The following is a 21,900-nucleotide window of genomic DNA, read 5'->3' as shown; positions in this document are numbered from 1 at the left end:
TCAAATAGCATAAACCATAACCTACCTCCACCGAAGAATTGAAGTCAAGTAACTACTTCTCCAATGCCTTTCCTTTCCTTATTGCCTCCGAACCTTTCCAATCTATCAAGTATATATATGCACAATTTGTAAGTTAACGAGTCTATAAACACTCAGATTATTCTATATTTAGCCTAGACCCAAAAACTCACCTAATTATAAAATCAAATTCCTAAAGTTCAAACTAAGGGTAGGTCTTAGTTCCCCTAATTAACATAACTTTAATGAAATATAAATAATTTCATACACCTAATATTTAATTACCTATTTTAATATACTAAACTCAATTTATAAGAGGATGATATGCAGTTTAATTCAAGATTAAGCACTGGTTTCGAACCCTAGTGGCAAAACGTCTAACCCAATTTTACAACTTAGCAATTCTTCTCAATAAATACCTTCTTATCCAACCATAATTAATTTCATACTTCAATGTATAAAATAATAACATATAATAAGGTATAAAATATTTTAATGTCTAAAATTTTGAGGTACTGGTGCCAACCCAGTGGCAGTAAGCTTTTCCACATGCACATCCATACCTTAATCTTCCAATTTGTTTACACATTAATGATTAATGGCTGCCTAACTTTTTTAATCAACAATTTGTACTTAAACCTATCTCGTAGAAATTTAGCATACACCTGAACATTTATAGTTTTACAAGAACTAATATATTCTTTCCACCAATCTGCATGTTACGAATTTATAAAGAAACTTACCGCTAAACGAATCCACGCTTAATCTTTAATGTAGCTGCACAGGTAAGCCGTCTTTCTCACTGTTCTTCTGTTTTCCTCTTTTCTTTTCTTCTACAGATTATTTGTTACCCTAATTTATTATACTCATATAATTATAATAGTGATAAAAGTGACCCACTTTTAATTATAAAATTATTTCTTAACCATTAACTAAATAAATTAGTAAAACTACCCCACTAATTTCATAATTATAATTATGAATAATCCAAAACACCCACCTAAATCTATCAGAAAGTATTTTCTAACATAAAAATTTCTAGTGCCCAAACCGACTACACGGGTTGTTACACATTTTGATATGAAGATTCAGCTAGAATTTGATGAGCTTTGAAGCTTGAAGATTCAACAAAATTTGATGAACTTTATGACATGCATTTAGTTTCGTGTATCAAGGAGTATTTTGATTTGAAGATTTTGCTCGAATTTGATGAACTTCAAAACTTCAAGAATCAACAAAATTTGAACCTTATGAAATGCATCTTAGGCTAATGGGTCGAGAAGCATTTTTACTTGAAGATTTTTCTCGGATTTGATGAGCTTTAAGACTTGAAGATTCTGCTCATATTTGAGAAACTTCTTGACTTGAAAATTTAGTTTGAATTTTATGTGCTTCATGACACATTTTTTTTTACTTGTGCGTCAATGAGCATTTTGATTTGAAGATATTGCTTGAATTTGATGAGCTTTGAAACTTTAAGATTTTGCCCAAAATTCGGAACCCTTGTAACTTGAAGACTTAGCTTGAACTAATTGAGTTTTACGACATGAAAATTTAGCTCAAAGTTGATGAGCTTTACGCCATGAAGACTTAGCTTGAATTTGATGAGTTTCATGACACGCATTTAAGGCTCCTGCATCGATGAGCATTATGATTTGCAGTTTAAGCTCGTACATCAAGGAGCATTATGTTTTGCAGTTTAGGCGCGTATATCAAGGAGCATGACAACTTACACAAACTCTTCAGTTTTGGTTTCAGATGAAAACTTGTTCTTATCCTCAATGTCAATTATATTTTCTTTGTAAGTTTTGAAATTGGTTAACTCTTGATCTCCATTTGAAATCATAATCAGTTCCATATCATTAGCACGCGTTTCTAGTTCTTCAAACGTTTTACGTGTTATGTCTTGCAATATGCAATGAAGATACCAATGCATATCTTAGATGCATATTTCATCCCTAAAGTTTAACTAAGACGATCTTTGCAGTTAAGACTCAAGCTCCTCCAACGATTTATGAAGTCAATGACTCGTTCATCATTTCTTTGACGGGCGTTTGCAATCTCTATCATGCTCACAACACGCCTTGTGTTACAGAAATGATTGAGGAATTCTTGCTCCATTTGATTCAAACTATCAATGGAACCATACTCAAGGTCCATGTGTCAATCTAAAGTATTGACCTTAAGGGAGTGGAAAAATTGTTTGACAAGGTAATCACCGTATGTTCCAGCATTGTTGCAGGTTTGAATGAAGTGTGTTGTGTGTTTTTTTTTTGGATTTCCATTGTCGTCGAATTGCTACAACTTAGGAGGTTGATAAGTAACATGTATTTTTAGGTCATCAATTCTTTGGGGATACGGCTTTACATATGTAAGTAAATACTTACATATGGTCTCAGATTTATCTTTGATAGTCTCTTTGATGAAATCCTTCAATTTTTCAACAAGAATTAGACCTTCGGCACACACTTGAAACTCCTTGATGATTGTTTCTTGTTTTGCCAAGGACAGTCTTTTCTCTTGAGTTTCATGAAGAGTTTCACATAATTTTGTGAATTCTCTTTTCTCCATATTCTCCACCATGTTCGTCAACTTGGTAATTTGGACGTCTTAACCGTTGATATGCTCAATCGGCCTTCAACTATGTTGACACCCAATTTAAATCGACCTTTAACCATTTTTAGGAATGCTATTCGATTAAATACGTGTTTTGTAATATATCTAAAGTATAGAATTTTAGTCGATTTTGAATTGAAAAGTGATATATTTTAGTATGTCTACGTTATAAAATTACTATAAATATTATTAAAATATTTTTAAAATTATTGATAAAATTTTGAAGTAATTGTTTTATTCAAATGTTCTAAATTACATAAAAGTTTTACGATAGTTGTAGTATTTTAATTAAATAGTATTTCTTTAAATTTCTCTTAAGTTATTTTAAAAAAAAATAGCCCATTTTATTCTAGTTCCTTTCAATTCTAGCCTATCTTCCAGTTTTATTTCAATCATAGTCACATTTCAATCCAATTCTAGCCAATTTTATTGCAATTTTAGTCATTCCAATCCTCAATCCAATTTGATTCTAAGATTTAATCTTTTAATCTCAGCCTTCATTTTTTAAGTAGATTCTTATCAGATCCTAGTCCTCCATCTCTATCTAAATCAACGGTCAAGATCTATCAACTTTCTTTCCTATTTTAATTCTAAAAAGACCACCAACCCTAAGACTTTTTTCATTCTCTTTTCCTCATCTCCAAGCAGCGCCGCTGCTTTTCCTCCTCAATGGCGAACTCCGGCGAGACGTCGTTCGACCCCTCTCTCCAACCGCCTCTCCTTCTCCTCCCTTATGTCTCTCCGCCCCTCTCTCTCTCTCTCTCTCCCCTCCTCACCCTCTCTCTCCTTCCTCCATTCTATCCGGCGAGACACCGTCCTACCTCCTCCCTTCTTCTTCTCCGTATCCCCCTCCTCCTCTCTTTTCTCTGATAGGGAGAACCAGTAACAGACAACAGCAATGGCGACCACCAATAGCAGCAGCGGCCAGCGCCCCAGCCTCCTCTCTTCTCTCTTCTCTCTTCTCCAGCAGCTGCGCCTAGTAGGAACGACCAAAAACAAGTGAGAGCATCATCTGCGACAGCGAAAACCAACAAGCTCCGTCCAGTGAGTAAGGCAAGCTCCGGCCAAGCCCTTTGAAAGCTTCAAGTTGGTCAAAAGACGGATCTTTAACAGATCTGTCTAGGTACATTTCTTCCAAATTATTCTCATCTTTTAGCATTTTTATTCTTATTCTTATTTGCTATGTGTCTTTGTAAGAAATAGAGGAGACAGTTTGTGGAAATTTTCTAATGATCTTTTGATCATTATCTTCAATCTATATATACAAGTATTTTGTGCAGGACAATAAGCAAAAAGAAAAGTACAGAAAAATCTCAGCTGTACACTTGTCTAAATCTTGTAGAATTTATCTTACAACCTAACTTATTTTATTCCCTCACGTGCTGATACAGTGTGCTGCTCACATGATCTTTTTCATTTCTTTCTTTCTGTAGCTAATTGATGAGTGGGAATTATGTTTGCAAACATCCCCCCTCAATTCGCAGAGAAGAAACCTCCAACTTGGATAAAATGCTATGATGGGAGGCGCCAGAAAGAGGCTTTGTGAAGATATCTGCAAGCTGGAGCTTTGAAGGAACAAACTGAAGCGAGATCAATCCAGATGCATATTGTTGTCGAACAAAGTGACAATTAAGTTCCACATGTTTTGTCCTCTCATGGAAAACAGGGTTGTGAGCGATATGAATCGCAGTTTGACTATCGGAGTTAATAGGTACAGGTAATGATGGTGAGACTGAAAGATCCTCCAGTAAACGGATGAGCCAAGTGATCTCGGCAGTGACTTTTCTCATGGACATGTATTCTGCCTCTGCTGAAGAAAGGGAAATAGAAGCTTGCTTCTTTGATTTCCATGTGATGGGGGAACCACCAAGGGTAATAAAGAATCCACTAATCGACCGACGAGAATCCTTAAAAGATGCCCAGTCAGCATCGCAAAAAACATTTAGAGATAGAGAAGGCGCAGACGATAAGAGAATCCCTTGCCCTGGATCCAAAGCCAAATATTTCAATACACGAAGAGCAGCAGAGAAATGAGAGTGGAATGGCCACTGCATAAATTGACTGAGTTTCAATACCGGGAAAGCAAGGTCTGGACGAGTATGTGTCAGATAATTCAATTTCCCTACTAAATGCCTGTAAGTTGTAGGATCGGAAAGCAGTATATCAGCATCTATATGTAGTTTGATAGAGGGATCCAAAGGGGAAGTAACAGAGGAAACATTTGAAGTATCAAATTCTTTGAGAAGGTCAAGAGCAAATTTGCGTTGACTGATGATAAAACCTTGATTCTCTCTAATAATTTCCAGACCAAGAAAATAATTGATGTCCCCTAAATCCTTTACCCTGAATTCAGCATTGAGAAAAGACTTTATTGCAGCAATTTCAGGAAGATCATCACCATTTAAAATAATATCATCCACATAAACTACAATAATAGAGATAAGGCCTGCGGATCTTTTATAAAACAAAGAGTAGTCATTCAAAGACGAAGTGTACCCCTTGTAACATGAGAGCACCAGCAAGTCGAGAATACCACTATCGAGAAGCTTCTTTCAAACCATACAAAGACCTTTTAAGGAGACAAACATGGTTAGTTGATGGTGGAATAAGCCCAGGTGGGAATTTCGTGAAAACTTCCTCCTGTAATGAACCGTGTAAGAGAGCATTATTGATGTCCAATTGTAAAACTTTCCCATCTTTCTTTACTGCCACTACTAAGAGACATCTGATTGTTTTCATTTTGACAACAGGAGAAAAGGTTTCATTGTAGTCAATTCCCTCTCTTTGAATATCCCTACTCACCACCAATCAAGCTTTAAATATTTCAATTGAATCATCGGAAAGAATTTTGATCTTGTATACCCATTGGTAAGGTAAAGCCTTCTTTCCTAGAGGTAGTGAAATGACTTCCCAAGTGTTTTGAGTTCTAGAGCTGCAATTTCTGCAGCCATAGCAGATACCCATTCATGGTGTGCAGCAGCTTGAGAGTAACTAGTGGGTTCAGTGAAATTGGTGAGGGATTTGAAAATTTGTTGATTAGGAACAGACAGGGTATCAAAAGAAAACACTTGAGTAGGAAGAGGGGAAGCAAAACACGAGTCAGTAAGATTAGTGAGATAAACACTACTGCATATGGAATCCTTAAGATAACGTGGTTTGTGAGAAAGCCTTTCTGATCTTCGTATAGAAGGGACAGGAGGAATGACAATGTCTAGTGAAGGAGGATGAACAACATTAGGAGAGCAAGGTGGTGGAGGAACAGAAGAAAATATGTGATTATAGAAAGTGAGGGGAGAAAAAGGTTGATCAGTATCATTAAAATAAGAAGGAGAAGGAGTAAAGAGTTGAGAGGATGAGGTAGAAGATGTATCAAAAGGGAACTGACCTTCATAAAAAAACAACATCCCTGGATACAAATATCTTCTTAGAGGTGACGTCCATGATTGTGTACCCCTTTTGGGAATGAGGGTAGCCTAAGAAGACACATTTCGTAGCTAGGGGATCAAATTTGGACCTTCCTTGAGATAAGGTGGAACAATAACAGAGACAACCAAAAGTTCGTAAAGAAGAGTATGAAGGTGGCTGGTGAAAGAGAATTTTATAAGGTGTCTTGCCATGTAAAACCTTTGAAGGAAAAAGGTTGATTAAATGTGTAGCTGTGAGAACACACTCACCCCAATAAGAAATGGGAAAACTTTCCCATCTTTCTTTACTGCCACTACTAAGAGACATCTGATGGTTGTCATTTTGACAACAGGAGAAAAGGTTTCATTGTAGTCAATTCCCTCTCTTTGAATATCCCTACTCACCACCAATCAAGCTTTAAATATTTCAATTGAATCATCGGAAAGAATTTTGATCTTGTATACCCATTGGTAAGGTAAAGCCTTCTTTCCTAGAGGTAGTGAAATGACTTCCCAAGTGTTTTGAGTTCTAGAGCTGCAATTTCTGCAGCCATAGCAGATACCCATTCATGGTGTGCAGCAGCTTGAGAGTAACTAGTGGGTTCAGTGAAATTGGTGAGGGATTTGAAAATTTGTTGATTAGGAACAGACAGGGTATCAAAAGAAAACACTTGAGTAGGAAGAGGGGAAGCAAAACACGAGTCAGTAAGATTAGTGAGATAAACACTACTGCATATGGAATCCTTAAGATAACGTGGTTTGTGAGAAAGCCTTTCTGATCTTCGTATAGAAGGGACAGGAGGAATGACAATGTCTAGTGAAGGAGGATGAACAACATTAGGAGAGCAAGGTGGTGGAGGAACAGAAGAAAATATGTGATTATAGAAAGTGAGGGGAGAAAAAGGTTGATCAGTATCATTAAAATAAGAAGGAGAAGGAGTAAAGAGTTGAGAGGATGAGGTAGAAGATGTATCAAAAGGGAACTGACCTTCATAAAAAAACAACATCCCTGGATACAAATATCTTCTTAGAGGTGACGTCCATGATTGTGTACCCCTTTTGGGAATGAGGGTAGCCTAAGAAGACACATTTCGTAGCTAGGGGATCAAATTTGGACCTTCCTTGAGATAAGGTGGAACAATAACAGAGACAACCAAAAGTTCGTAAAGAAGAGTATGAAGGTGGCTGGTGAAAGAGAATTTTATAAGGTGTCTTGCCATGTAAAACCTTTGAAGGAAAAAGGTTGATTAAATGTGTAGCTGTGAGAACACACTCACCCCAATAAGAAATGGGAAAACTTTCCCATCTTTCTTTACTGCCACTACTAAGAGACATCTGATGGTTGTCATTTTGACAACAGGAGAAAAGGTTTCATTGTAGTCAATTCCCTCTCTTTGAATATCCCTACTCACCACCAATCAAGCTTTAAATATTTCAATTGAATCATCGGAAAGAATTTTGATCTTGTATACCCATTGGTAAGGTAAAGCCTTCTTTCCTAGAGGTAGTGAAATGACTTCCCAAGTGTTTTGAGTTCTAGAGCTGCAATTTCTGCAGCCATAGCAGATACCCATTCATGGTGTGCAGCAGCTTGAGAGTAACTAGTGGGTTCAGTGAAATTGGTGAGGGATTTGAAAATTTGTTGATTAGGAACAGACAGGGTATCAAAAGAAAACACTTGAGTAGGAAGAGGGGAAGCAAAACACGAGTCAGTAAGATTAGTGAGATAAACACTACTGCATATGGAATCCTTAAGATAACGTGGTTTGTGAGAAAGCCTTTCTGATCTTCGTATAGAAGGGACAGGAGGAATGACAATGTCTAGTGAAGGAGGATGAACAACATTAGGAGAGCAAGGTGGTGGAGGAACAGAAGAAAATATGTGATTATAGAAAGTGAGGGGAGAAAAAGGTTGATCAGTATCATTAAAATAAGAAGGAGAAGGAGTAAAGAGTTGAGAGGATGAGGTAGAAGATGTATCAAAAGGGAACTGACCTTCATAAAAAAACAACATCCCTGGATACAAATATCTTCTTAGAGGTGACGTCCATGATTGTGTACCCCTTTTGGGAATGAGGGTAGCCTAAGAAGACACATTTCGTAGCTAGGGGATCAAATTTGGACCTTCCTTGAGATAAGGTGGAACAATAACAGAGACAACCAAAAGTTCGTAAAGAAGAGTATGAAGGTGGCTGGTGAAAGAGAATTTTATAAGGTGTCTTGCCATGTAAAACCTTTGAAGGAAAAAGGTTGATTAAATGTGTAGCTGTGAGAACACACTCACCCCAATAAGAAATGGGAAAACTTTCCCATCTTTCTTTACTGCCACTACTAAGAGACATCTGATGGTTGTCATTTTGACAACAGGAGAAAAGGTTTCATTGTAGTCAATTCCCTCTCTTTGAATATCCCTACTCACCACCAATCAAGCTTTAAATATTTCAATTGAATCATCGGAAAGAATTTTGATCTTGTATACCCATTGGTAAGGTAAAGCCTTCTTTCCTAGAGGTAGTGAAATGACTTCCCAAGTGTTTTGAGTTCTAGAGCTGCAATTTCTGCAGCCATAGCAGATACCCATTCATGGTGTGCAGCAGCTTGAGAGTAACTAGTGGGTTCAGTGAAATTGGTGAGGGATTTGAAAATTTGTTGATTAGGAACAGACAGGGTATCAAAAGAAAACACTTGAGTAGGAAGAGGGGAAGCAAAACACGAGTCAGTAAGATTAGTGAGATAAACACTACTGCATATGGAATCCTTAAGATAACGTGGTTTGTGAGAAAGCCTTTCTGATCTTCGTATAGAAGGGACAGGAGGAATGACAATGTCTAGTGAAGGAGGATGAACAACATTAGGAGAGCAAGGTGGTGGAGGAACAGAAGAAAATATGTGATTATAGAAAGTGAGGGGAGAAAAAGGTTGATCAGTATCATTAAAATAAGAAGGAGAAGGAGTAAAGAGTTGAGAGGATGAGGTAGAAGATGTATCAAAAGGGAACTGACCTTCATAAAAAAACAACATCCCTGGATACAAATATCTTCTTAGAGGTGACGTCCATGATTGTGTACCCCTTTTGGGAATGAGGGTAGCCTAAGAAGACACATTTCGTAGCTAGGGGATCAAATTTGGACCTTCCTTGAGATAAGGTGGAACAATAACAGAGACAACCAAAAGTTCGTAAAGAAGAGTATGAAGGTGGCTGGTGAAAGAGAATTTTATAAGGTGTCTTGCCATGTAAAACCTTTGAAGGAAAAAGGTTGATTAAATGTGTAGCTGTGAGAACACACTCACCCCAATAAGAAATGGGAACATGGGATTGAAAAAACAGACTTCTAGCAACCTCCAAAAGATGTCTATGTTTCCTTTCTACCACCCCATTTTGTTGTGGGGTGGCTACACAACTCTGTTGATGTAAAATGTCATGTTCTTGCAAATAAGCAGCTTCTAGGGCTCCTTTACCAAGTTCTAAAGCATTATCAGACCTTATACACTTAACCTTTTTGTTAAACTGTCTTTCGTCCATGGATAAAAAGGTCTTTAAAATTGGAAAAGCATTGCTTTTAGTACTTAGCATGTCCAAACACCTCTACTATAGTCACAACTATGGTAAGAAAATATTTGTAACCATTGTGAGTGACATTTTTATAAGGGCCCCAAGTATCAATGTGAATCAAGTCAAAAATTCCTTTAGTTTTGATTGAACTAGTGGGAAACGAGGACCTGCTTTGTTTTGCTTGAGGAAAAATAGGACAAATAAGAGTAGAATTAGAAGAATGTTTGATAAAATTAAATAATTTCATTGCTGATAGGGACAAATGCCCAAGTCTCATATGCCAAAGGCTTACATTTGAAAGATCATCACAAAGAACAGGACAAGAAATCGGAATAAAACTGGAATCACTCCCTTTTGAAAAAGGGACAGATTGCTTGACAGAATTTAAACTAGGTCTAAAATTAGTCGGCTGCAGAAGATATAATCCTTCTCTAAGTTCACCAAAAGCTACCACTCTCTTCATTAGAGGATCCTGCAAGAGACATGCACTAGAAGTAAACAACATATTCGAGTTGATTTGATCACACAACCTATGTATTGAAAGAAGATTGTATTTAAAAACAGGAACATGAAGGACATTGGTTAGAGTAAGGTTAGGCAGAATATAAACACTACCTATATGAGTGACAGTTACCTTGAAAGAATTAGGTAAACTAATGTTAATGGGAACAGGAAGAGGTTTCATAAAGGAGAAAGAAGAAGCGTCAAAACACGTGTGTTTTGATGCTCCTGAGTCAATGATCCAATTTGCAGAATTTAAAACTGAAAAACATGTGCCTGAGTATTTAAGGATGGTACCAGCTACACCATTTGCATTTATCTCTATTGAAGGCACTGATTGAGACATCTGCATTTCCTTCACCATTTGACTGATTTGTGCCAACTGTTCCTTAGTAAAGTGTTGAAAGTTATTCGTCCCTTCTTCCTTAGAAGACTGATAAGGGTTGTCCTCTCCGGCAAAAGCTGCAGTCCCTTTGATCATAGAGTTTTTCCCTTTAGTAAACTCGAAATCCTCAGCATACCCATGCAATCTATGACAATTATCCATGACATGTCCAATTCTAAAGTAATATGTACAGGTAACATTTGGGTCGTACTTGCTTTTATTCCTTTGGTTCTTTGTGTATTAATGCCAGATTTTTGAGAAGGAAAACCAGCTTTCGGAGGGTAGATACTAGACCTATGACCACCATACCATTTCTGAAATTTTGATTACCATTTCCATTTCAAAGATTTGAAGAACCAGAATTGTGATTATGATTTCCTGCCATGAAGGAAGAAGATTCTGGAGCAGTTTGAGTATATTGATAGATCTCCCTCTGATTTTCATCCTGCAATAACAGAGAATATGCAAGATCCATGCCTGGAAGTGGATTCATCATTAGAATGGTACCTCTTGCTTGACCATAGGTGTCATTTAGACCCATTAGGAACTGAATAAGTCTTTGATCCTGTAAAGACTTAGAATATATTCTTTCCTTCTAAACAATGTCTCTTCCACTATAGAAATAAGACCCCTCCCTTCATTATTGTTAACCCTCATATTCTCTCATTGCTTATACTTGAATAATAATAACATATTGCTCTCTACTCTTAAAATAATTTAGATTCCGGTAAACATTCAAGTGTTTTATTTGCTATTTTGGTGTGTTTGGGTCGAAAGTTGGATTACGTTGTCTCTGTTGCAAAAAATTTTTTCTGCTTAATTGGTTAGTGTTCTTGTTTAGCATTTATATTAGTCTTGCATTCATCCTTTCTCTCAATGTGGTCTGATATGTTGGAATTCGTCTGAAACTCATGTGTTGGTTCTGAATAATTTAGTGTTTCCATCTATGTAGTTATGATCTCTTGTCTTTAGTATTTTGTTAGCAGGTTTGAACTAAAAGTTGAAGAGATGAAGAGTCGCTTGAGATGGGCTTCCGTACAAGATTTGGTTTATTATTATATTTCTATTTCTCCATTTTTAGTTTGGTATTGTAAATTTGTAGTAACTCTAACTCTCTAATATTATTAAATAACTCGGGGAATCGCCTAAGGGGGCAGGGGTTACGTGCTACTTTTTAATTTTATTTTATCGTTACTTATTTGTGTTAGAAAATATGCTTATAGGATTGTGATTCATTTGTTTTTCTGTGTTTTAACAAATATGTTTTAGATCTAACTAATTTTAAAAAAAAATATGCCATCATCATTAATCATCGTCTATCTTTTAATTATAGTTTCAAATTGTTCGTTCTTAATTGCATCTTTAATATGTTATCGGATTGGCGTTAACCACCTTATTAATTGTAAACAAATAAATGATATTAAGGTGTTGAATATTATCATATTGTGTTTTTATATTGAAAACTTAATTTTGTCACCTTAGATTCCATGCCATAGGACTTGATAATTGTAATTGGATTATATTAATCATTTGTCCGGCATGTTAAAAGTTTCTTTGCATGTTTTCTGTCTGCCCTTGTACAAGATTATTTTCTGCATACTTAATTTTGAATATGTCTGAAACAAACATTATGTGCACTATAATTAATTGTTCTGCCATATAAAATCAACTATTTATATGGCACTATAATCGATTAAACCCTGCTCAAATTAATTAATTTTCTGCACTATTTTACAACTCAAAATCTTCTCTAAAAAATTATATTCTACATCCAAAAATATTTTAAAATCTATCAATAACTATCTACATGCAACTTTAAAATAATCTTTACATAATAGTCTAATCTACTATTGCATTAACATGCTATTTCCTGCATAATCTCTCGCTTTAATTTTTCTATCCTAATAAAAATTTTCTCGATCTTAATTTCTGCATTGTAAAAATTGTCTGGCCCGATAAAAATTTTTAAAATAAATAAGTAAATAAACTTTGCACAATGCTATATCTTTTGTTCTTTTATTAAAATATTGTCTTGTTGCTTGCTCAAATATTCGTATGTTCACACACTATGCTTGAGACATTTCACAATTATGTGTGTTTGCTAGCATGCTTATAACCGAATGTAGAGGCAAACTTGAGACTCAACGTGTCAAACATTGTTCAATATTTTTTGCTTGGTGTTAGAGGTGTCAAAATGGGTTGGCCCAACCCAACTAGCCCAACCCTAACAGGCTAGAGAGTTAAAGAGTCGGGGCGGGCTGACCCTTTTAATCAAAGGGCCAATAAAATAGCGGCCCAACTCAGCCCTAAGCAGGCAATGGGTTGGGACGGGTTGACCCTTCAACAAAAAAATGAACAATATATTCTCTAAGAAAGAGTATCGAATGTTGACGTCTATGAACACGACATCAATTCATATAAAAATTCATTTATAAATCACACATTTCGGTGAATACTTACAAACATACATTTATGAATCAAACACTTTGGTGAATACTTACAAAAATACATAATAGCCAATGTAAGATTTAGCGGATAAATGTTGATCATTCCATCATTTCTCCCACAAAAAACTAGTTAGTTTAAAAGATTTCCAGCAACACAAGGCAGCCTAAATACTTAACAAATCTAAATTTCTAAATGTTACATGACTCATTGATTAATGTTTCACAACGCCGCTTCTACTTCCACCATCTATCACATTTGAATCAACATGTGATATTATTTCATTAAGAAGTTCATCTTCATCTAAAATTCACCATGCAAGATGATATTGCAACATACTTGATTTTTATTTTTCAAAATATTCATGAAATCTTTACAAATAAAACACTATTAAAATATATATAGAAATATTTTTAAAAATTAATAGCCCGCGGGCTGGCCTCAGAGGATTGTGGGTTGAGCCTACGAGGCCAACGGGCCAAATAGGGCGGGCTAAAAAGCCTCGTTCATAAATTGGCCAAAAATATTAAGCCCAACCCCACTTATTTCAAGGGTTGGGTTGGGTTGGCCTCGCGGGTCAAGCCCATTTTGACGGCTCTACTTGGTGTCTCGAAGGGCGTTATATTTTATTTTGTCTAAACCATCCTACTAAGTCCAATGCCTCTTGGACATTAAGTTGGGACGATTAGACACCTTTTAGGTACAAAACACATGTGGTGGTGGGGTAGGGGTTGTTGGCCTATGGATATGATGACATCAACTCGGTCTAAATGACAAATATTGATTTTGTGTGTCCCTATACAGAAACTGACCGACATAAAATTAAAAGTCGAGAGTTGATTTAGAAGTCTCTTAGAGTCTCCCTTCCATTTTGTCCCTTCATTTGTTCTAATTATGTTTATTTGGGGTAGTTTAAAAGAAAATATAGAATTGTTTGTCTATATGATTGTATAATTTCTATCATATTGCCTATCTCTTTATTAATTGCTTAGTATATATTTTATTTATTACTATCACTTAGACTCGCATGCTTAAATAATTTATTAAAATAATAATGTGGAGCTATTTGTTTAATTTGTTATTATATCACATAGTCTTTCATGTTTTTAAATAAAAATTATTTTAATTGTCTATGTTATCGCCTAGTCTCGCATGCGTAATCAATTATATAAATAAATAAATTGATCTTAATTGTTTATTTTTATCAGCAAGTATCGCACGCTTACTAATTCTTAAAAATGATAATATGAGCTAATTGATTAATAGTTGTAATTTATTATATCACTTAGCTTAGCTTGATAAATTAATTAATTAAATTATCAAAGTAGCCTTAATTTTTTAATTTTATATTACTACTTAGTAAGCATGGTTAATTAATTAATAATAATGAAGTGACCTTATTTGCTACTTGTAACCCTCACATAAATTGCATGAGATACGGCCTGAGCCCACATCTGTGGACCTCGAGAGATACCTAACACCTTCCTCTCGAGGTAATTTAAACCCTTACCTTGATCTCTGATTCGTTCACTTCTTAGTAGATTAATTAGGTTAGATAGGTGCCCTTTTGCGGGAAAAATGGGGCACAACAGAATGACGACTTCGCTAGGGATATTGGATTCTTACCAATATGTGTTTCATCCTTATTTATGTGGGGTGTACTTTATTTGGTCATCTCATTATTTTTTAGGTGATTACCTTGTTTAGTTATTATTTTGTTTCCTTATTTATTGTCTATTTTCCATGTTCCACCCCTTTCCCTTTTCCTTATTTGTTTATTGTCATGTTTCACTCTTTCCCTTTCCCCTTATATGTTTACTTGCATGTTTAATCACATACCTTCTTTGCATGATTTTTAATATGTTTATATTTTACTTTCCTTTACTTATTCTTATTTATTTACTTATTTGTCACTTTATAAATTGCCTATGTGTTATTGTTTTTCCTCTAAATGCTAAATGTTTACTGTTTTGATAACTGACATTCCGCTCATACTTTCCCCCTAATTGGGACCGTCTTCATTTTTTTGTTTTGTTCTCGTGATGGTGTGTGATTGCACATCTCAAAAATACTCCAATTCTCTTCAAATACCCCTATTAGAGAGATGGTTGATGCGATAGAATCCCTTTCAAGTTTGCGTCAAGCCAATTCTTAGAAAATCTTGATTAGGTCATACGTGTTGCATAAGCCCTAGGTGATTTGATCCTTGGTGTCAATCCACATAATTAGCAGCCACCCTATTGTCTAAAGGTCCCCTACTCCTTTTAGAAAAAGTGAATATGTACGTGTCAATGTTATTATAATAATTAAATCAAGTCAACTTTGCCAAAACAGAGTTTAGAGCTTGTTTGTTTTTTGTTTTTAGTCATGGCCGCTCCCCACTTCCCAAACACGCAAATGGTCGTGGGAGTGAATAATATTTTAAAGAAATGGTGGATGATTATTAAGAAGGACCATGAGTTCTAAGTCCACAAACTATTGGGTGGGTTGACCTTCCTCTTGTTTGTTGCTCCCGAGCGATGCTAAAATTTTGGGTCCCTATAAGTTTGATTTTCAAATTCAAGAATTTTGAGCTAACTCCGACACTTGAGGAAATTGGCGGATTTATTGACCTTTCCTCTCCAAGGTCGTCAAATGATCGTACCGCATAATCAATCACCAAATAAGCTCTTGAAGAGTCTAGGGATGAGGCGAAATCTGAAATTAGATTGTTAGATTCTGGGTGGATTTCAATGGGATTTTTGTACTCACTCTTCTGTGACAAAAATGGCATAAAATTTTAATGCAGAGTTTGGATTGTTCTGTCATACAGTGGCAGAAATACCGTCTGAGAGCTTTCGCCATCGCACTATTGGGTTACTTAGTCTTCCCTATGAAGGAAGGGAAAATTAGTACACCTTTAGGTTATGTGGTTCGGATGTTAGCTCAAGGGGGGGGCAAATCCTAGGAAGACTATAGTGCCTATGATTCTTGCAGAAATAATAAGGGCTTTGACTGCATGCGCTAATGGTAAAGATATTATGAAGGTTTTAACCTTTGTTACAATTATGGGCCACTGAACATTTTTATAAGCGAGATAACTTGGTAGACATTTGAGTGGCATGGTAAATAAAATTTCCAGTCATCCCATAAGGATGAAGCATTTTCTTGCTCCTGTGGGAACTGAAGATTGGTTCATGTACCTAAGAGTGCTTTCTGGAAATCAAATCCAATGGATTTACCAGTGGTTGAGGCCTGGTCATGCCATGGTTAGGGGTCATGAGCTATACTTCATCGAGCTTATTGGCCTAAAGGGGGTCCAACTATACGCGCCTCTCCGAGTCCTAGGAAAATTTGGACAAGTCCAAATTACACCTTACGATCACATATGGGACCATATGGGTATAACTTTGGACCCAAAACTCCAGAAGTTGACGACATACTGCAAAGATGGGAAAGAGTAATGACCATCGATGTCCAAGCACAACGACCTTACTGCACGCCTAAGTATTATGTATGGATCGTTAAAGATGCTGAGCATAGGGACTTGAGTGAATGAGTCCTTCCTCGATTTGGTGATGAAATGGAAATATGGGCCCGCAATCTTCTAAACAATGACTATGACATAACCCCTGAAATGAGAGAGCAGTTGCACCAAACATTGGAGACCAGCATGATTGGAGTATTTTTTTTTCATATGTTATCCCTACCCTTTAGCTTATTTCAACAAATGAAAATCGTTTTATTATTTCTCTAACTCTAAACTCTAATTGTCAAATGAGGCTTAAATTAATTATTGTGCATCACTTATCTGTTGTGTTAGGCCTACCTCTGGCTCAACGAGGTCCCATGTATTTAGGGCGTTTATTTCAAACAACATGTTGTTATTATTATATTTTCATAATCCCCTAACAATCATTTTCTGTTTATTATATTATTTTCCCCATTCCTAAGGTTGATCTGTCCTTCATTCTGGCATATCCACGATCAAAAGAGACCCGTCCTTCTCCTCTTTCTCAAAGAGCAAGCTACAAAGATAAGGGTAAAATGGTTGACGACAACGTCACCAACGAAAGGCTAGAAACTTTTGAGGGGGGAAAACTTCCAACAGATCTTGTCCTAAGACTCGAGTGCAAGATTTTGGAGTTGGAAGAAGAGGTAGTGCACAAGCGCGATTTGTCCAAGTTGTCTATCTCTCTCGGAACCCAGTTTGGAGAAAATATAGAAAATCCTTGTCACACTAACCAAACAACCATGCCAAACAATCCTTCAATCAATATATCCCGACCCGAACCCACTCATCCAAATATCTTCCCACCACTTCATGCCAAAAATACCCAAATTCCTCTTCACCATTACTACCAGCAAACCAAGCCAACCCTTCCAGAAACAACTACAAAACCCTTCACATACTTTTGGAAATAACAACTTCAATCCCATATATGTAGAAACCGCTCCTGTAACCCATGACCTCCATGATTCATAGTCCTACCAAAAAAATATTCTGATAAAAACTCAGACCGAGAGATTAGATAGCATGGCCAATAGGGTGCAGTATGTGGAAGGAAGCAAGAGGTTAGGAGGGCTGAGCTACAAGGATTTGTGCATGCACCGTGATGTAAAATTTCCAGAAAGATACAAGCTTCCAAAGTTTGACATGTTTAATGGCATTAGGGATCCCAAAGCCCACCTGTCTCACTAGGGAGGCCCTATCATGGTATATTGAGCATGACCCTCGGAAATGGGTCGAGTGGGTGGACATGGCAATAAACTTTATGAATAGGTTTGGTTTTAATGTAGAAAATGCACCTGACTGGTTGTACATTAAAAACCTGAAGAAGAAACCTAGCGAATATTTCAGAGACTACGCCATAAGATAAAGGTTTGAGGTGGCTAGGGCTAGACCTCCCATGGAGAAACCCCATATGAAAGACTACTTCATCTATGCCCAATATCCACAATATTATGATAGGATGATGCTAGTGGCTGAAAAGAGTTTTGCTGAAATCATAAAATTAGGCGAAAGAACAGTGGAAGGTATAAAAAGTGGGACTATCATCAACTGGAGGGCTTGCAGGAAACTATGAAAGCTCTATAATCCGACGGAATAGCAAAAAATTGGAAGAAAACATGTTCCATAATGATGGCTCATGGAACCAAGACCCCTTTGAGGTACCAGGAAACAAATCCACCTCCATCCCGATATCATCACACTCCATACCCTTAACATCCCTCAGCTCCACTATCTATATCTTCCCAACCCATGCCAGTATATAACCAAAATACTCCTCCTCAGTATATTCAAGCTTCATAATGCCCAGACAACATACTTCCAAACTCCGCCACCCACTTAAACGCCAAATATTGAAACAGACCTCCATATGAAAGAAGAACTGCAAAAAATTATACCCCTTTGGATGAACCCATAGCCCAACTTTTTATGAGAGGCTGAAGCAGGTTGGCTACGTTACCCCAATTCCTGCATTACTTGTGGATGTTCGCGCAAAATGGTACGACCTAACAAGGTTTGTGCCTAACATTCTAGATGAAATGTCACACTACCAAAGTTTGAAGATCCTTGAAGGATAGGTTCAAATGCTGATTGATACAAAGGTCATCCAGCTCAAGGTTCCTACACCAAATGTTGCAAATAATCCTTGTCATAACCACCAGGCCAACATGGTAGAAGTTTGTGATATCTAAGATTGGGAAGAATCTATCTGGATCCTCGAGACAAAAGAAACCATGATTTCCACCGCCCAAGCGCCAATGGTAGTACAAGGACGTCCTCCGTTTTGAGGTTGAGGTCGGCCGCCCAGACCGTCATTCATTGTTTGTAGAGTGTATTCTCCGATCCAATATGATATACATGTTGTCTCTTGCGATTACAACAAAAGAAAGACAAAAGTGGTAAAAGCAGACGTTGCAGCAGGAGTGACTAGATCCAGAAGAATTTACTCTTCTAAAAATTTGGTTCAGGGAAGTTCTAGCAAATCCAAGGCACCAATCGTAGATCATGAAGATCAGGGTATCTGGAAGAAGGTTCAAGCTAAAGAGTACTTTTTCATTGAGAAATTGAGTATAACCCACATCCCAAATATCAATCCTGGCACAGTTACGATCAAAACTTATCGGAATTCCCTTTTAACGGTCCTGGATGAAGCCTATGTCCCATATAGAATCACTCATGGAGAGGTAGCCCAGATGGTCGGGCAGGTTTTTAAGGCCAACAAAATATCTTTTCATAAAGATAAGTTGCCACTTGAAGGAACTGCCCATAATAAGGCTTTGTACATTTCAATTCAGTATCAAGACAAGGTTATCACCAAAGAGTTGGTTGATATAGGCTCGAGTTTGAATATTTTCCCTCTAAGCACATTGACAGGGTTGGGCGTGGATAGTGAAAAAATTCAAACCTGGAAGATGAACGTGAGATCATTTGATGACTCTCAGAGGGGTACCATTGGGGAAATAACCTTGAACGTGCTCATTGGTCTTGCCACTTTTCCAATAGCTTTCTAGGTCTTGGACATTCCCTCATCATATAACTTGTTGTTAGGTCGTCTATGGATTCATATGGTCGGAGTGGTTCCATCTACTTTTAACAAATGCTTGAAGTTTGAATGGGATTACGAAGAGGTTGTAGTTTACGGAGAAAAAGGACATCATGTACCAAACAGTGGAGCTTGTCGACAACATTAAAGTGTAACCTTAGTTTACCCAGAAGATCATAGATATGATGTTCTGGTTTGGTTTCGAGCTTGGGAAAGGTTTTGGAGCTGAATTGCAAGGGATAGTCAAACTTATACAACATGTTCGTCGCTCCACCACTTTTGGCCTGGGATATAAATACACTACTGAGGAGTGGCTTGATTGGTAACCACCAAGAGATGGGAACTATTATCCATTAAAGAAACCCATAGAATCGTTGCATCAATCATTTTGATCAGCAGGTTCTGTGGGTGGCTTCATGGATGAGCTTTTAGAAGACATGAAGGGATTATTTTTGACCAAAGAAGAAGAGAAGGTTTGCAATGTCATGATCAAGGAGAAGGAGAAACGGGACCCTAGCAGAAGCAAGAAGGCGAAGATCAGTATCAGCAATTGGACCTCAACTCCATCAAGACCTCGTCGGGCATCTGGGCAGCTCTGGAAGATGTTTTCTATCGAGTTTTTTTTAAATAAAAAAAGGTTTTTAATAAACAATTTAAATTCCAATTTTTCCACTACTACTTTCAAATGCTAATTTTATGCAAATCTTGAGTATTTAATCAATAAAGTTCTTGTCCCATTAATTTAATAATTTTTATTTATTTGTGTGTTATTCTTTCTCCCAGCAAAATCTGTTATAAAAATGTTGAATCTGAGACTATGGCATATAACAGGACGGGCATAACTTAACATTAATGACTTAGAAAAAGTCTAAGAAAGTGAGGTCCCTGAGGAATTTATCAAAAGGGTTGAGGAATTTGAAGAGAAACCCAATCAAAACTTGGTGGAAACAGAAAGGGTAAAACTGGGAAATTCAGAGATGACACAAGAGACCCGAGTAAAAATCCATATGACAGAAGATGACAAGAAAGAGTATACCAAGTTTCTCATGGTGAATAAGGACATTTTTCCATGGTCCTATGCAGACATGACAGGGCTAAGCACTTCAATCGTAGCCCATCGATACCCACCGATCCAGTATGTCCCCCTGTGAGGAAGAACTGAGAAAATAGAAGCCTGAGTTGAGTTTGAAAATAAAAAAAGAAGTATCAAAGCAATTAGATGTTGGAATTCTTCAAGTAACATTATCCAACCTGGCTTGCAAATGTCATTCCAGTGCCCAAGAAAGACGGTCAGGTTAGAGTATGTGTGCCCTATCAGGATTTTAATAAGGCTAGTCCTAAGGATAACTTTACATTGCCCAACATACACATCCTGATTGACAACTGTGCTAAGCATGAAACATAATCATTTGTGGATTACTTTGCCGGTTATCATCAAATTGAGATGTACAAGGACGATTCTGAGAAAACCGCCTTCATTACACCGTGAGGTGTCTACAACTACAAGATAATGCCTTTTGGGTTAAAAAACATTTAGGATACGTACATGAAGGCGACGAATACTTTGTTTCATGACATGATCCACAAGGAAATTGAAGTTTATGTGGATGATGTCATCATCAAGTCATAGAAAGTTCAAATCATTTAGATGACTTGTAAGAGTTCTTTGCTAGGCTGTGCAAGTATAATCTGAAGTCGAATCCATAAAAATGTGTCTTTGGTGTTCCTACTGGAAAGATTTTGGGTTTCGTTGTCAGTCGTCGAGGTATAGAATTGGATCCATCGAAGATCAAAGCCATTCATGAACTTTTCCCTCTAAAGAGTAAGAAGGAGGTAATGAGTTTCTTGGGACGACTTAACTATATTAGTCGCTTCATAGCCCAATTTACTAGTCATTTGTGAGCCTATCTTCAAGGTTTCAAAGAAGGATATTTCAGTGAAATAGACAGACGAATGTCAACAGGCATTTGACAAGATCAAAGATTATCTATCTAACCCTCCTATGTTGGTTCTACCTGAGTCCGATAGGCCATTGTTGTTATACATATTAGTATTGGATGATGTTTTTCAGTTGCATCTTGGGGCAACACAATGAAACAGGAAGGAAGGAGTAGGCGATATATCACATGAGCAAGAAGTTCACATCATACAAAGCTCGATACTCTCTATTGGAGCGTACTTGTTGTGCTATAACCTGGGTTGCCTAGAGCTGGGACATTATCTCTCCTAGCACACTACTTATCTGATTTCTAGGATGGACCCTTTGAAGTATATCTTTCAAAGCCCATGCCTACTAGTAAACTGGCTAAATGGCAGATATTATTGAGCGAGTTTGACATAGTGTATGTTACACAAAAAGCAGTAAAGGCACAAGCATTAGCAGATCATATGGAAGAAAATCTCGTGGACGATGATTATAGACCATTAAAGACCTACTTTCCGGAT

This window comes from Solanum pennellii, chromosome 3, assembly GCF_001406875.1.
Source record: "Solanum pennellii chromosome 3, SPENNV200".
In the NCBI taxonomy this organism is placed as follows: Eukaryota; Viridiplantae; Streptophyta; class Magnoliopsida; order Solanales; family Solanaceae; genus Solanum; species Solanum pennellii.
The sequence above is the reverse complement of the archived record's forward strand: the minus strand, read 5'-3'. Positions refer to the sequence as shown.